This window comes from Salvelinus alpinus, chromosome 37, assembly GCF_045679555.1.
Source record: "Salvelinus alpinus chromosome 37, SLU_Salpinus.1, whole genome shotgun sequence".
NCBI classification, from domain to species: Eukaryota; Metazoa; Chordata; class Actinopteri; order Salmoniformes; family Salmonidae; genus Salvelinus; species Salvelinus alpinus.
In genome coordinates this window covers 1,352,469-1,368,987 of record NC_092122.1, presented here as the reverse complement: position 1 = coordinate 1,368,987, position 16,519 = coordinate 1,352,469, and positions in this window count along the sequence as shown.

The following is a 16,519-nucleotide window of genomic DNA, read 5'->3' as shown; positions in this document are numbered from 1 at the left end:
CTAATCATGGCATGGGGTTGTTCAATGGCAGACATGTATTTGTTTGAAATCTATCACTTAATGGTTTTATTTCAGATACAAGAAATCAATTTTTTTTTGCAAAACTCTATATATCCACCTCACTAGCTAGGTTTCCACCTAATTGGCAAAAGATTTTCATGTGAATATTCTAGAATCCGCATTAAGAATTAATGCCTTTTTCTATTAGTGGAATGAATTAAATAGACTTGTTGCAGATAAAAATCAGTGTGGTGACTCATGTACCAAATAAAAATCTAAAGTTGAAAATCTACATTTTCAACTCTACAAATACCTTTGTCACAACAACTGTGTTAAATAGTAAATGTGCCTGCTCTGGTCTTGGCACCTGCGCTTTAGCCAACAGCTTGCAGATAGAGTGCGGGTCGGATGGGCAGGTTGTCTACATGATGAGATTAGTATGGATAAGAGCAAAAATATTTGTATTCGTCAAATGGCAGTCAAGCATCAATCATCATGTCACCAGAATACAATAATCAATATTTTTTGAAAATCAGCATCGAGCTCATCACCGTGCACTTTCACCTCCCTGTGAAGTTCATCATAACTTATTTAATCTGTAGCATATTAAACTGCATGGTTTTCTGAGTCGTAGGGGGAGGACCACACACCATATCATCGCGTGACTCCAAATGTACTTAGATATGATCGTTATTATATCAATCATTGTGCATTAAGGCATTTCCACCACCATTTCCAACATAGTTCATTTTAGACATAAAAAAAATTCAATTACATTTATAAAATTACACCGAAACTTCCGGATTTTGTTTTATACGATATGACTTTTCTCAAATTAAAACTGTGGATGGAAAGATTGGTAGTCTGAGAAAAATAAGTAATAATGGCAAGTTTTACACAGTAAAATGCAACAAATAGCTACATTTGTATTAAAGAACTGTACAAACGATACATTTGTGAGATCAACATACAGTTGAATTCGGAAGTTTACATACACTTAGGTTGGAGTCATTTAAACAAATTTTCAACCACTCCACAAATTTCATGTTAACAAACTATAGTTTTGGCAAGTCGGTTAGGACATCTACTTTGTGCATGACACAAGTAATTTTCCCAACAATTGTTTACAGACAGATTATTTCACTTAAAATCCACTGTATCACATTTCCAGTGGGTCAGAAGATTACATACACTAAGTTGACTGTGCTTTTAAACAGCTTGGAAATTCCAGAATATGATCTCATGGCTTTAGAAGCTTCTGTTGGGCTATTTGACATAATTTAAGTCAATTGGAGGTGTACTTGTGGATGTATTTCAAGGCCTACCTTCAAACTCAGTGCCTCTTTGATTAACATCATGGGGAAATCAAAAGAAATCAGCCAAGACCTCAGAAAAAAAATGCTAGACCTCCACAAGTCTGGTTCATCCTTGGGAGCAATTTCCAAATGCTTGAAGGTACCACGTTGATCTGTACAAACAATATTACGCAAGTACAAACACCATGGGACCACCGAGCCGTCATACCGCTCAGGAAGGAGACGCGTTCTGTCTCCTAGCGATGAACGTACTTTGGTGCGAAAAGTGCAAATCAATCCCAGAACAACAGCAAAGGACCTTTTGGAGATACTGGAGGAAACAGGTACAAAAGTATCCATATCCACAGTCAAACGAGTCCTATATCGACATAACCTGAAAGGCCGCTCAGCAAGGAAGAAGCCACTGCTCCAAAACCGCCATAAAAAAAATGGTTTGCAACTGCACATGGGGACAAAGATCGTACTTTTTGGAGAAATGTCCTCTGGTCTGAAGAAACAAAAATAGAACTGTTTGGCCATAAGACCATCGTTATGTTTGGAAGAGAAAGGGGGAGGCTTGCAAGCCGAAGAACACCATCCCAACCATGAAGCACAGGGGTGGCACCATCATGTTGTGGGGGTGCTTTGCTGCAGGAGGGACTGGTGCACTTCACAAAAGTTTTGTAAATATATTGAAGCAACATCTCAAGACATCAGTCAGGAAGTTAAATCTTTGTCACAAATGGGTCTTCCAAATGGACAATGACCCTAAGCATACTTCCAAAGTTGTGGCAAAATGGCTTAAGAACAACAACGTCATGCTATTGGAGTGGCCATCACATAGCCCTGATCTCAATCCTAAAGAGAAATTGTGGGCAGAACTGAAAAGCATGTGCGGGCCATTCAGGCCTACAAACCTGACTCAGTTACACCAGCTCTGTCAGAAGGAATGGGCCAAAATTCACCCAACTTGTTTTGGGAAGCTTGTGGAAGGCTACCCGAAACGTTTGACCCAAGTTAAACAATTTAAAGGCAAAGCTACGAAATACTATTTGAGTGTATGTAAACTTCTGACCCACTGGGATTGTGATGAAAGATATATAAAAGCTGAAATAAATCACTCTCTCTACTATTATTCTGACATTTCACATTCTTAAAATAAAGTGGTGATCCTAACTGACCTAAGACAGGGAATTTTTACTAGGATTACATGTCAGGACCTGAGTTTAAATGTATTTGGCTAAGGTGTATTTAAACTTCCGACTTCAACTGTAATACATTTTTTTTAAACAATAAATGAAATGTTATTTGTCACATACACATGGTTAGCAGATGTTAATTTGAGTGTAGCGAAATCCTTGTATACATTAATCAATACTGTAATATGAGATCTGTGTGTAAAACATTTATATTTGACATTTAGAAGATGCTCTTATCCAGAGTAACTTACAGTTAGTGTGTTCATCTTAAGATAGCTATATGAGTCAACCACATATCAAAGTCAAATATACAGTATAAAAACATTCCATTCCAGCTATAGATACTGTATATAGTGTTTTGCAAATGCACACCTAAAATCTATGAATTAAACATCTAGGAACAGTAATATTTTTACTGTAGGTTCCCATAAGTATTAAACATTGCTGGTGAAAAAAAACAAAATGTGAATTTTTTTTGTATATTGCATTTTGGAAATAAACTCTTCATATGTATACTTCTCAGAATTCAATAATAAAGACTTAAGAAAACCTAAAGAAAGATTGGAGGTTTTGTCAAGAATTTTGGCCTAAAAGAGTCTACAGAGTATTGCACTTTTTCTTTCTTTATGATACATGTTTGCACATATTCCTTTTGGAGGTTGCATTGTGAGATACATGGAATCATTTGTGAAATAATGTTCATCAAGGTTCATATAGCTTTTTCAGTTATCTTCTCTAGGATAGGGGGCAGCAAATTCACCATTGGATAAATAGCGTGCCCAATTTCAACTTCCTTCTACTCATCCCCAGAATATAACATATGCATATTATTAGTAGATTTGGATAGAAAACACTCTGAAGTTTCTAAAACTGTTTGAATCATGTCTGTAAGTATAACATAAATTATGTAGCAGGCAAAACCCCGAGGACTAACCATTATTATTATTTTTTTTAAGTCACTGTCTGTTCAATGAGGTTTCATTGGAATACTGGATTTCTAATCACCCTGTTGTCAGATCTTCCGGCTCCACTGGATGTCACCACTTTTTGGAAATAGGTTGAGATTATTCCTTTGTGCAATGAAGAAGTAAGGCCACCTGGAAACAGTGTAACGTCATGTGTACTGTTTAAGAGTTGCGCAAGACTAGAAAAGTAGCGTTAGTTTGTTGATCTCCTGTATTGAAGACAGATAGACCCGTCTTCAATTTTATTGATTATTAACGTTTACAAATACCTTAAGTTGTATTAAGTAAGTAGTTTGAAATGTTTTGGCAAAGTTTAGAGGTAATTTTTGAAATATTTTGTAGTGAATTTGCGCAAATTGGAAGCTGTTTCTTTCTGGAACAACCGCGCCAAATAAATTGACAATTTGGATATATATGGACGGAATTAATCGAACAAAAGGACCATTTGTGATGTTTATGGGACATATTGGAGTGCCAACAAAATAATCTCGTCAAAGGTAAGGCATGATTTATATTTTATTACTGCGTTTTGATTCGTGCCTGCAGTGTTGAAATATGCTACACTCTCTTTGTTTACTGTTGTGCTATCATCAGATAATAGCATCTTATGCTTTTGCCGAAAAGCATTTTTGAAATCTGACATGGTGGCTGGATTCACAACAAGTGTAGCTTTAATTTGGTATCTTACATGTGTCATTTAATGAAAGTTTGATTTTATATCATTTTTTAAAATTTGGCGCTCTACATTTTCCCTGGCTATTGGCCAAGTGGGACGGTAGCGTCCCACATATCCTTGAGAAGTTTTAAGGTAGGTTATTCTCAAACAGATAAACAATATTTTTTGAGTATTGAATACCTTCAGAAAAACATTTTTATACAGACACCGGGAACAATTTAACCAAGATTTGTCTGTAATATTTTTGACTTTATATGTTCTGGGGAATTTTTTTACATAAAAGCTAGTTTTAGTCTAGTTTTAGGACTCATAAACAAATTCCAAGTCTGATTGGTTACTTTTACTTCAGTTAAAGTGCCATTGACAAGTATGGAAGAGACACAGAGAAGTTAGGGAGAACTCAGAGTAGAATGTCAGGTCTCGATGAGAAGCGGAAGGGGTGTTGAGAAACAAAAATGTGTTTTAAAGTGAGACCACCACACCCTAGTGCTTGAACAGCTGAGGGGGTGTAGTCTTAAAACGGGGTCAACAAACAGTCAAAAAGGGCATCTTAGATCGAGAAATAGAAAACATCAAATGCAACAAATAAAAGTCATGAAATTCTCGTGAGATCTGATACTACAAGAAAAGACCACCAGATAGTGTAGTAGTTATACAGGCCATGAAGACCACACCATTGCAGACAGACCACTGATGATTCTTTATCTGTCTCGCTCTACTCCTTCCCTATCACTCTTTCACTGCCCTCGTTCCTTCACTCTGTTCACTGATTTCCTCTCTCTCGTTATCTCACTCTCAAATCTATCCCTCTTATCTTTCCACCTCCCCACTCTCTTTTTCTTCCCGTCTTTCTCTCCACTTTTTCTCCCTCTCTTTCTCTCCACCCTTTCTCTCTCCCTCTGGAACTCTCTCTAATCCAACCCCCTCTCTTTCCCTGTCGCTACCTCTCCCTCTCTCTCTCTTGCCTCCTTCCCTCCATCCCTATGTCGCTGCTGCTTCTACCTTTCCTCTGCAGGGTCCTGTCTCAAATAATTAATTGTTGTTAATTACCTACTGGGACTTTAGCTTTAAACATAATTCTCAGGACATTTAACCAAGGTCACTGTGGATGATAAACACTGTTTAATGAATGACTCGGACTAAAACCAGCAAAAATAGAGCACATTCCTCTCTCCCTACCCACTACTTCCTCACTAACAATTTGGGTGCACTGGGACAATATAGATTATAGGACGGTAAGCCTGTTTTCAGAATTGCAATGCCTTTTAGAAGAATTACGTGCACTGCGAAAAAAAAAGTATTTAATCCTGTTGTTTTTGAGCAATTAAAATGGTTGAACATGCTTGGTCTTTTACTTACATTTTGAAACCATCTATCTTCAGCTATCAATCTTGTTTACAGTTTTTTTACAATAGCTTACGCACTAAAAGTGGTACTTGAGGCACACTCAGTGAAACCATTAACTCATTTACCTAATCTTCAGATCAAGTCTGCAAAACTGCAAGCCCATTATCTGCTTTACACCCAGTTTGTAATTGTAAAACACACTTTCTGCAAAACACTAAACACAGTTCTCTAAATTAGGCACATCATTCAAAACGAACAGGTCTTCTGTTTTGTTTGGAAAACACTGCCATTCCAAATGCCACACTCACTTACCGATTACCTACACCCAGTGCTCACGTGTGAAAACACTTATAGCTCATTTCTTCACTTAGAAATCAGAGCTCGAGCTCTATGAATAGGCTTCAGGTTGGCTTTCTTGGTTTGGACAACAATGGAGGCCAATTTTGGAGAGAGGGTTAGAGGAAGAGGAGTGAGAGTAAGAGGGGGATGAGGACAAGGACAAGGAGGGTAAGAGGACAAGGACGAAGAGTGGGACAAGGAGAACAATCACAGATGAGATCCGGGCCACTTTGGTTGACCATGTGGTCAACCATGGTTTGAGTTTCAGGGAGGCTTGGCAGAGGGTCCAGCCTAACTTGAGCCTCTACACTGCAGCAAGTGTCACCCGGACATTCCGAAATGAGAACAGGTAAGTAAACCTACCCTCTACACCATGCTCCTGTACTTACAGCACTTACAGCACTACAGTAGCATTTAATTTCATACCGAAAAATGCTAGACGGCCCTTCAATGGAGGAAGAAACTGGCTGTTCACAGCAGAGCAGGAACAACACATAGTGATTATGGTCATTTAAAACAACAGCATACGTTTACGACAACTGCAACACCATCATCACTGACAACACAACATTCAGTAACATAAATAGGGTGAGTTTATCCGCACTTGTCCATCTTCTGAAACACCATCAGATTTGTATGAAGCAGCTCTACGGAGTTCCATTTGAGCGAAAGTCTGACAGTGAAACAACAGCGCTATGAATACGTACAAATGAGCTATACTATCCTGCCATTGGTACTGTATTCCAGTGTATTTTGCTGCATATTGACTGCTCTATGTCTATTCATACTATCATACAATACATGTTTTGCCTTATCTGTTTCAGAGAGTTATGGAACTAGATGCTGCTGCATCTACGTTGTCTACGTTGATGAGGACGGCTTTAACCTAGCCAAAACAAGACTCAGGGGAAGAAACCTCATAGGACACCGCGCCATCCCAATTGGTTCATTGACCTTCCGCAAGTTTTAAAGCTCAACATGCCACCAAATCCTCAATTTCTAAACCCAATAGAATTATGTTTGACGTACGATCGTGAACCCCACCAACGCAAACCCCTTCTCCAGGCGATGGAGGATGCCTGTGGCGAGGGAGCATGCCAGGGCTGGATACGCCACTCTCTGCTATTTAGCCAGAGAACATTGCTTGTGATGTTGATGAGGTGCTGTGGCCAGACCCAAATAGGAGACAGGATGCACCCTAATTATTTTTTTCTTTATAGTAACAAGCCTATTTGTTTTGTCTGTTACTGTTCAACCCCAAAATCTGGATGAAAATACAATGTTTTGAGAAAAAAATTATAATAATCATCCCTTGCATTTCTGTTTATAGTGTAAATATATACTGAATATGCATACATACTTAGTGGATTTGGCTATTTCAGACACACCCGTTGCTGGCACGCGTATAAAATTGAGCACAAAGCCATGTAATCTCCATAGACAAACATTGGCAGTAGAATGGCCTTACTGAAGAGCTAAGTGACTTTCAACGTGGCACCGTCATAGGATGCCTTCTTTCCAACAAGTCAGTTCATCAAACTTCTGCCCTGCGAGAGCTGCCACGGTCAACTGTAAGTGCTGTTATTGTGAAGTGGAAACCTATAGGAGCCACAAGGGCTCTGCTGTGAAGTGGTAGGCCACACAAGCTCTCAGGAAACAGGACCGCCATGTGCTTAATGTCTGTCCTAGGTTGCAACGCTCACTACTGAGTTCCAAACTGCCTCTGGAAGCAACGTCAGCTTCATGAAATGGGTTTCCATGGCCGAGCAGCCACACACATGCCTAAGATCACCATGCGCATCGGCTGGAGTGGTGTAAGCATCGGCTGGAGTCGTGTAAAGTGGGCCTTTGGACTCTTGAGCAGTGGAAATGCGTTCTCTGGAGTGATTAATCACTCATCACCATTCACCATCTGGCAGTCCGACGGGGTTTAGCTGATGCCAACTGTAAAGTTAGGTGGAGGAGGCATAATAGTTGGGGGCTGTTTTTCATGGTTCGGACTAAACCCCTTAGTTCCAGTGAAGGGAAACGCAATGCTACTGCATGCAATGACATTCTTGACGATTCTGTGCTTCCAACTTTGTGGCAACAGTTGGGGGAAGACCCTTTCCTGTTTCAGCATGATGCCCCTGTGCACAAAGCGAGGTCCATACAGAAATGGTTTGTCGAGATCGGAGTTGAAGAGCTTGACTGGCCTGCACAGAGCACTGACCTCAACTCCATCGAACACCTTTGGGATGAATTTGAATGCCGACTGCGAGCCAGGCCTAATTGCCCAGTGCCTAACCTCACTAATACTTTGTGGCAGAATGGAAGCAATTCCCCTCAGCAATGTTCCAACATCTAGCAGAAAGCCTTCCAAGAAGAGTGGAGGATGTTATAGAAGCAAAGGGTGGACCAACTCCATAATAAAGCCCATGATTTTGGAATGACATGTCTGATGATCAGGTGTCCACATACTTTAGGTCATGTAGTGTGTAGACTAGTATACTACTGTGTATAAAATAGGCCATGCTAAACTGCAGGTAACACGTAAAACGCCTTCTCTGATATGCAATGACTATGGCCAATTGTTCATACTGTGACATATGATATATACAGTGCCTTCAGAAAGTATTCATACCCGTTGACATTTCTACATTTTGTTGTGTTACAGCGTGAATTTAAAATTATTAATTTATTTATTTGACCTTTATTTAACCAGGTAGGCTAACTGAGAACAAGTTTTCATTTGCAACTGCGACCTGGTCAAGATAAAGCAAAGCAGTTCAACACGTACAACAACACAGAGTTACACATGGAATAAACAAACATACAATCAAAATTACAGTAGAAAAATCTATATACAGCATGTGCAAATGAGGTAGGATGAGAAAGGTAAAGGCAATAAATAGGCCATGGTGGCGAAGTAATTACAATATAGCAATTAAACACTGTAATGGTAGGATGTACAGAAGATGAATGTGCAAGTAGAGATACTGGGGTGCAAAGGAGCAAGATAAATTAATAAATACAGTATGGGGATGAGGTAGATTGGATGGGCTAATACAGATGAGCTATGTACAGGTGCAGTGATCTATGAGCTGCTCTGACAGCTGGTGCTTAAAGCTAGTTAAGGAAGGTAAGAGTCTCCAGCGTCAGAGATTTTTGCAGTTTGTTCCAGTCATTGGCAGCAGAGAACTGGAAGGAGAGGAGGCCAAAGGAGGAATTGGCTTTGGGGGTGACCAGTGAGCTATACCTGCTGGAGCGCGTGCTACGGGTTGGTGCTGCTATGGTGACCAGTGAGCTGAGATAAGGCGGGGCTTTACCTAGCAGAGACTTGTAGATGACCTGGAGCCAGTGGGTTTGGCGACGAGTATGAAGCGATGGCCAGCCAACGAGAGCGTACAGGTCGCAGTTGTGGGTAATATATGGGGCTTTGGTGACAAAACGGATGGCACTGTGATAGACTGCATCCAATTTGTTGAGTAGAGTGTTGGAGGCTATTTTATAGATGACATCGCCGATGTCGAGGATCGGTAGGATGGTCAGTTTTACGAGGATTTGTTTGGCTGCATGAGTGAAGGATGCTTTGTTGCGAAATAGGAAGCCGATTCTAGATTTAATTTTGGATTGGAGATGCTTAATGTGAGTCTGGAAGGAGAGTTTACAGTCTAGCCAGACACCTAGGTATTTGTAGTTGTCCACAAATTCTAAGTAGTGTAGTGATGCTGGACGAGCGGGCAGGTGCGGGCAGTGATCGGTTGAAGAGCATGCATTTAGTTTTACTTGTATTTAAGAGCAGTTGTAGGCCACGGAAGGAGAGTTGTATGGCATTGAAGCTCGCCTGGAGGTTTGTTAACAGTGTCCAAAGAAGGGCCAGAAGTAAACAGAATGGAGTCGTCTGCGTAGAGGTGGATCAGAGATTCACCAGCAGCGAGAGCGACATCATTGATGTGTACAGAGAGTCAGCCCGAGAATTGAACCCTGTGGCACCCCCATAGAGACTGCAATAGGCCCTCCGATTTGGCACACTGAACTCTATCAGAGAAGTAGTTGGTGAACCAGGCGAGGCAATCATTTGAGAAACCAAGGCTGTTGAGTCTGCCAATAAGAATGTGTTGATTGACAGGGTCGAAAGTCTTGGCCAGGTCGATGAATACGGCTGCACAGTAATGTCTCTTATCGATGGCGGTTATGATATCATTTAGGACCTTGAGCGTGGCTGAGGTGCACCCATGACCAGCTCTGAAACCAGATTGCATAGCGAAGAAGGTACGGTGGGTTTTCGAAGTGGTCGGGAATCTGTTTGTTGACTTGGCTTTTTGTGTTGGTCAAGGGCAGTCAGGTCTGGAGAGAACCAAGGGCATGCTTATTTAACATGGTGAGGAAGGCACTTTTAAAAGATGACCAGGCATCCTCTACTGATGGGATGAGGTCAATATCCTTCCAGGATACCCGGGCCAGGTCGATTAGGAAGGCCTGCTCGCTGAAGTGTTTGAGGGAGCGTTTGATAGTGATGAGGGGTGGTCGTTTGACCGCAGACCTGTTACAGATGCAGGCAATGAGGCTGAGATCGCTGAGATCTTGGTTGAAAACCGCAGAGGTGTATTTGGAGGGCAAATTGGTTAGGATGATATCTATGAGGGTGCCCATGTTTACAGATTTGGGGTTGTACCTGGTGGGTTCATTGATAATTTGTGAGAGATTGAGGGCATCAAGCTTAGATTGTAGGATGGTCGGGTTGTTAACCTCTCTGGGATATGTGGGACGGTAGCGTCCCACCTGGCCAACATCCAGTGAAAATGTAAACCTGTGCCTAGAGTGACGATGAAAGAGATATTGTCCCTAGAAATGTCTTTTAAACCAGGTGATGTCAACGCATGTGTGGTAGGTGGAACTAAAGTGTTAAATAAGGCGTATTGAGCAGGGCTAGAGGCTCTGCAGTGAAATAAGGCAATAAATACTAACTAAAACAACAATGGACAAAGCAAATTGAAGTTAGCGAGAGGCATGCATAGCCGAGTGATAATAGGAGTCCAGTGAGTGGCTTCAGGCAGCTTGCGGGCCGGGGCTAGCAAGCTAACAGAAGGGCCTTGGAGGGACGTCGCGACGGAAGAAAGTCTGTTGTGGGCAACCGGAGAATTCCTTTGTCTTCAGAAATGCAATGGAAAGCAGGTCGCTCTCACGTGACCGTGCATGTTCAGCTCGTGCCAGACACCTGACTCAAAGAGCTATCCTTCCCTCATTCTTCACAGTAGAAGCATCAAACAAGGTTCTAAAGACTGTTGACATCTAGTGGAAGCCTTAGGAAGTGCAAAATGACCAATATACCACTGTATATTGGATAGGCAAACCTACAAACCTCAGATTTCCCACTTCCTGGTTGGATTTTTTCTCAGGTTTTTGCCTGCCATATGAGTTCTGTTATACTCACAGACATCATTCAAACAGTTTTAGAAACTTCAGCGTGTTCCCTATCCAAATCTACTAATGCTATGCATATCTTAGCCTCTGAGTAGCAGGCAGTTTACTCTGGGCACCTTTTCGTCCGAGCCACTCAATACTGCCACCCAGCCATAAGAAGTTAAATTAACTTTCTATGAGTAAAATTAACACAGTTTATGTGGTGTGTGGTTATGTTATTTAAAGTTTGTAAATCCTTATATGAGGTGTTATTGCACAACACTGAAAGTGTTAATTACCTAACACTGACGAAGTGTAACAGCTTCAGCACTAAGCACAGTGTTAGCTCAAGTGTGGAACCATATAGACACTAGCCCAGTGTTAAATTTAGCACTGTCAGTGTTGATTTAACACTGTGGAATTTTGCTGTGTATCAAGCCAGTACTTACATCAAACAAATACATATTTATGATGTTCTATTTAGTCTATTCCAGTCATTGCAATTAGCCAGACACCAGCCTCCACTGGCCTGCAGCGCCACCTCCCAGCAGATCCCTGAGTGATATTTAGGGTTGCAACATTGTGGTAACTTGGACAAAATTCCCTGGTTTTCCAGAAATCCCTTTTGCTGCATTTCCTGCATATTCCCTCTTAATTCCTGGAAACTTCCTAACTTTATTTTCGTAAAATCTTTTGGGGCTCCCGAGTGGCGCAGTCTAAGGCACTGCATCTCAGTGCTAGAGGTGTCACTACAGACCCTGGTTCGGTTCCAGCCTGTATCACCACCGGCCATGATTGGGAGTCCCATAGGGCGGCGCACAATTGGCCCAGTGTCGTCTGGGTTAGGGTTTGGCTGGGGTAGGACGTCATTGTAAATAAGAATTTGTTCTTAACTGACTTGCCTAGTTAAATAAATAAAATTATTTTTCTTTGCAACTCTAGTGATGCTACTGCTGCTGACCCTTACCAAGCTGTGAGAGAGTGGAGCTCCACCGGAGTCTGAGAAGAGAGAAGGAAGCAATAACATCCTGGAGTGTGTCAGCTGCCTCCATTTAACACATTGTATCACACCACAGCGAGGAAGTCCGACCGACAGGCGGCTGAGGCGGGTGAGTGAGACTCGAATTGGGGAAAGAGGGGGAGGGACAGGAGGAGAGGGTGGAGTATAGGGAGGTCCATAGAGAGGTCCTCTTGTCCCAAACCAGACGCTGGGGAGATCAGGATGTCACCCGCCTCGCGTTCTGCCAGGCTTTGAGTGACATTGATGGGAGCCAGGGGCTGAGAAAACCACCACTTCCACTCCCTCCTCCCCAATGAGTAGGAGCTGTCTCTCTGTCTCTGTACAAGGCATCTCTCTTTCTCCCGGTCTCATTCTCTCTCTGTCTCTATATACTTTCTCTCTCACTCTCTCTGTTGCTGTCTCTCTATTGTTACTGATATGTCAAGGATAAATTGAAATGACTGACATGACAAGCTAGAGCTGTACCCTTCACTGGGATTTCACTCTGCATATTGTGAATTGTACACAACAGCCATAGAATGGGAATACACAGTATCATGCAATGGATATTTATACAGTGCTTAAGCAAATGTAGAGTGCCATTTCGGACGTCATAGAGATGGGCAGTATTTGTGCTACATGTATTTGAAATAAGTATTTTAATAACTTTCTGAGTTTTTTAAATTTGAATTACACTGGGCTTAAATACAATCCAATGTATTTGGTATTTTCAAAATACTGTAATTGTATTTTCAAAATACAAAATACTTTTCTATACAAATATATATAGCAGTTTACATTTTGTGAACCCCTTTCACCCTCCATTGGAATCAAAGGTCCGATAGCACTACAGTGTGATAAAAGCATCTGCTAAATGAACTAAATATACAGTATGTCCATAGGTGGAGCACCAGGGGGGGTGGGGACTGAGAAATGAATGAAACAATAATACAAAAAAATACATATATTTTATATATATATATAAAAGAAAAAAATGATATACAAAAAATGTATATATATATATACAGTGCATTCGGAAAGTATTCAGAACCCTTGAATTTTTCCACAATTCGTGATTAAAACAAAAATAATTCTCATCAATCTTCGCACAATACCCCATAATGACAAAGTGAAAACAGGTTTTTATAGATTTTTGTAAATGTATAAAATATTCAAAACTGAAATAACTTATTTGCATAAGTATTCAGACTCTTTGCTAGGAGTCTAGAAATTGAGTTCAGGTGCATCCTGTTTCCATTGATCATTCTTGAGATGTTTCTACAACATGATTGGAGTCCACCTGTGATAAATTCAATTGATTGGACATGATTTGGAAAGGCACACACCTGTCTATATAAGGTCCCACAGTTGACAGTACATGGCAGAGCAAAATCCAAGCCATGAGGTGGAAGGAGTTGTCCATAGATCGCTGAGTCAGGATTGTGTCGAGGCACAGCTCTAGGGAAGGGTACCAAAACATTTCTGTAGCATTGAAGGTCCCCAAGAACACAGTGGCCTCCATTGTTAAATGGAAGAAGTTTGGAATCACCAACACTCTTCCTAGAGCTGGCCGCCCGGCCAAACTGCAGTCGGTGGAGAAGAGCCTTGGTCAGGGAGGTGACCAAGAACCCAATGGTCACTCTGACAGAGTTCCTAGGTGGAAATAGGAGAACCTTTCAGAAAGACAACCAGCTCTGCAGCACTCCACCAATCAGGCCTTTATGCTAGAGAGGCCAGACGGAAGCCACTCCTCAGTAAAAGGCACATGTCAGCCTGCTTGGAGTTTGCCAAAAGGCACCAAAAGGACTCTCAGACCATGAGAAACAAGATTCTCTAGTCTGATGAAACCAAGACTGAACTCTTTGGCCTGAATGCCATGCACCACATCTGGAAGAAACCTGGCACCATCCCTATGGTGAAGTATAGTGGTGGCAGCAGCATCATGTTGTGGGGATGTTTTTCAGTGGCAGGGACTGGGAGAATAGTCAGGATTGAGAGAAAGATGAACAGAGCAAAGTACAGTGAGATCCTTGATGAAACCTGCTCCAGATTGCTCAGGGCCTCAGACTGGGGCGTAGGTTCACCGTCCAACAGGACAACAACCCTAAGCACACAGCCAAGATAATGCAGGAGTGGCTTCGGGACAAGTCTCTGAATGTCCTTGAGTGGCCCAGCCAAAGCCCGGACTTTTGGCTGTATGTATTTTTTAGATATAGGCCTATTGTAAATCGGAATTATTGTTGCATCACCATATTTATTGCAAAAATAAATACAAGTACAAACGTAACTTTAATCTACACATTATTTTGACAGAGGTAATGAACTGACAATTGATCAGCACAGCAGTTCATAAAACAGAACTTTGTTTGAAACACAAGTGGTTCTGAGCTTATGTCAATATTACACAGGTAAGCTAACAGTTACAGAAATCAGGAATGCAGTCACGATCTATACATCTGAGCTACCGTGTCCAACAGACAACTACAGGTTGTTATGTTGGGCACCTACTGACCAAAAATGGATGTTATGAAAAAAAAGGTTTAAGGAAATACCGGCAGGCATGCACCACATTACTACACGACAAAACAGTTAAATCAAGCCTGATGGTCTTGTGAATATAAGAGTAAAGCTTGCTTTCATTTAATAAAACAAAGCTTGAAAAAGTAGCGTAATGGGACAATGTCTTACTGTGTTGTGTGAAGAATCCAATACTTTACCGTGTATGTGGTACAAATCACATTATTGTGGAAGCACCTCCTCTAAGAGTATGAATTAAGCTGTTTGAGAAGGTTTGAATCCGAAGCAAACTCCCTACACATAGTTTGAAGTACAATATCAACATAAACTATATATACAAAAGTATGTGAACACTCCTTCAAATGAATGGATTTGGCTATTTCAGCCACACCCGTTGCTCACAGTTGTATTAAAAAAGAGGACACAGCCATACAATCTCCATAGACAAATATTGGCAGTAGAAGGCCTTATTGAAGAGCTCATTGACTTTCAACATGGCATGGACGTAAGATGCCACCTTTTCAACAAGTCAGTTCGTCAAATTTCTGCGCTGATAGAGCTGCCCCGGTCAACTGTAAGTGCTGTTATTGTGAAGTGGAAACGCCTCAGCCGCAAAGTGGTAGTCCACACAAGCTCAGAGAATGGAACCGCCGAACGCTGAAGCGTACAGCATTTAAAAATCGTCTGTCCTCGGTTGCAACACTCATACTGAGTTCCAAACTGCCTCTGGAAGCAATGTCAGCACAATAACTGTTTGTCAGGAGTGCGGCTGAGCAGCCACACAATAGCCTAAGATCACCATGCGCAATGCCAATCGTTGGTTGTCGTGGTGTAAAGCTCGCCACAATTGGACTCTGGAGCAGTGGAAATGCGTTCTCTGGAGTTATGAATCATGCTTCACCATCTGGCAGTCCGACGGACAAATCAGGGTTTGGCGGACGCTAGGCTACCAGCCCGAATGCATATTTCCAACTGTAAAGTTTGGTGTAGGAGGAATAATGGTCCGGGGCTGTTTTCCATGGTTCAGTCTAGGCCCCTTAGTTCCAGTGAAGGGAAATCTCAACGCTACAGCATACAATGACGATTATGTGATTCCAACACTGTGGCAACAGTTTGGGAAGACCCTTTCCTGTTTCAACATGACAATGCCCCCGTGCACAAAGCAAGGTCAATAAAGAAATGGTTTGTCGAGATCGGTGTGGAAGAATTTGACTGGCCTGCACAGGACCCTGACCTCAACCTCATTGAACACCTTTGGGATGAATTGAAATGCTGACTGCGAGCCAGGCCTAATTGCCAAACATCAGTGCCCGACCTCACTAATGCTCTTGTTGTCACACCCTGACCATAGAGAGCCTTTTTATTCTCTATTTTGGTTAGGTCGGGGTGTGACTAGGGTGGGTAATCTAGGTTGTTTATTTCTATGTTGGCCTGGTATGGTTCCCAATCAAAGGCAGCTGTTTTTTGTTGTCTCTGATTGGGGATCATATTTAGGCAGCCATTTCCCCACTGTGTTTTGTGGGATCTTGTTTTTGTGTTTTTGACTGTGAGCACTTCAGAACGTCACATTTAGTTAGTTTATTGTTTTTTGGTGCGGTTCACTTCAAATAAAATGTTGAACCGATTTCACGCTGCGCTTTGGTCCGGATGTTATTACGACGATCATGACACTTGGGGCTGAATGGAAGCAAGTCCCCACAGCAATGTTCCAACATCTAGTGGAAAGCCTTCGCAGAAGAGTGGAGGCTCTTTTAACTTCTCTAAAACTTCTCCAAAAAGTATCCGTAATGTTCGTA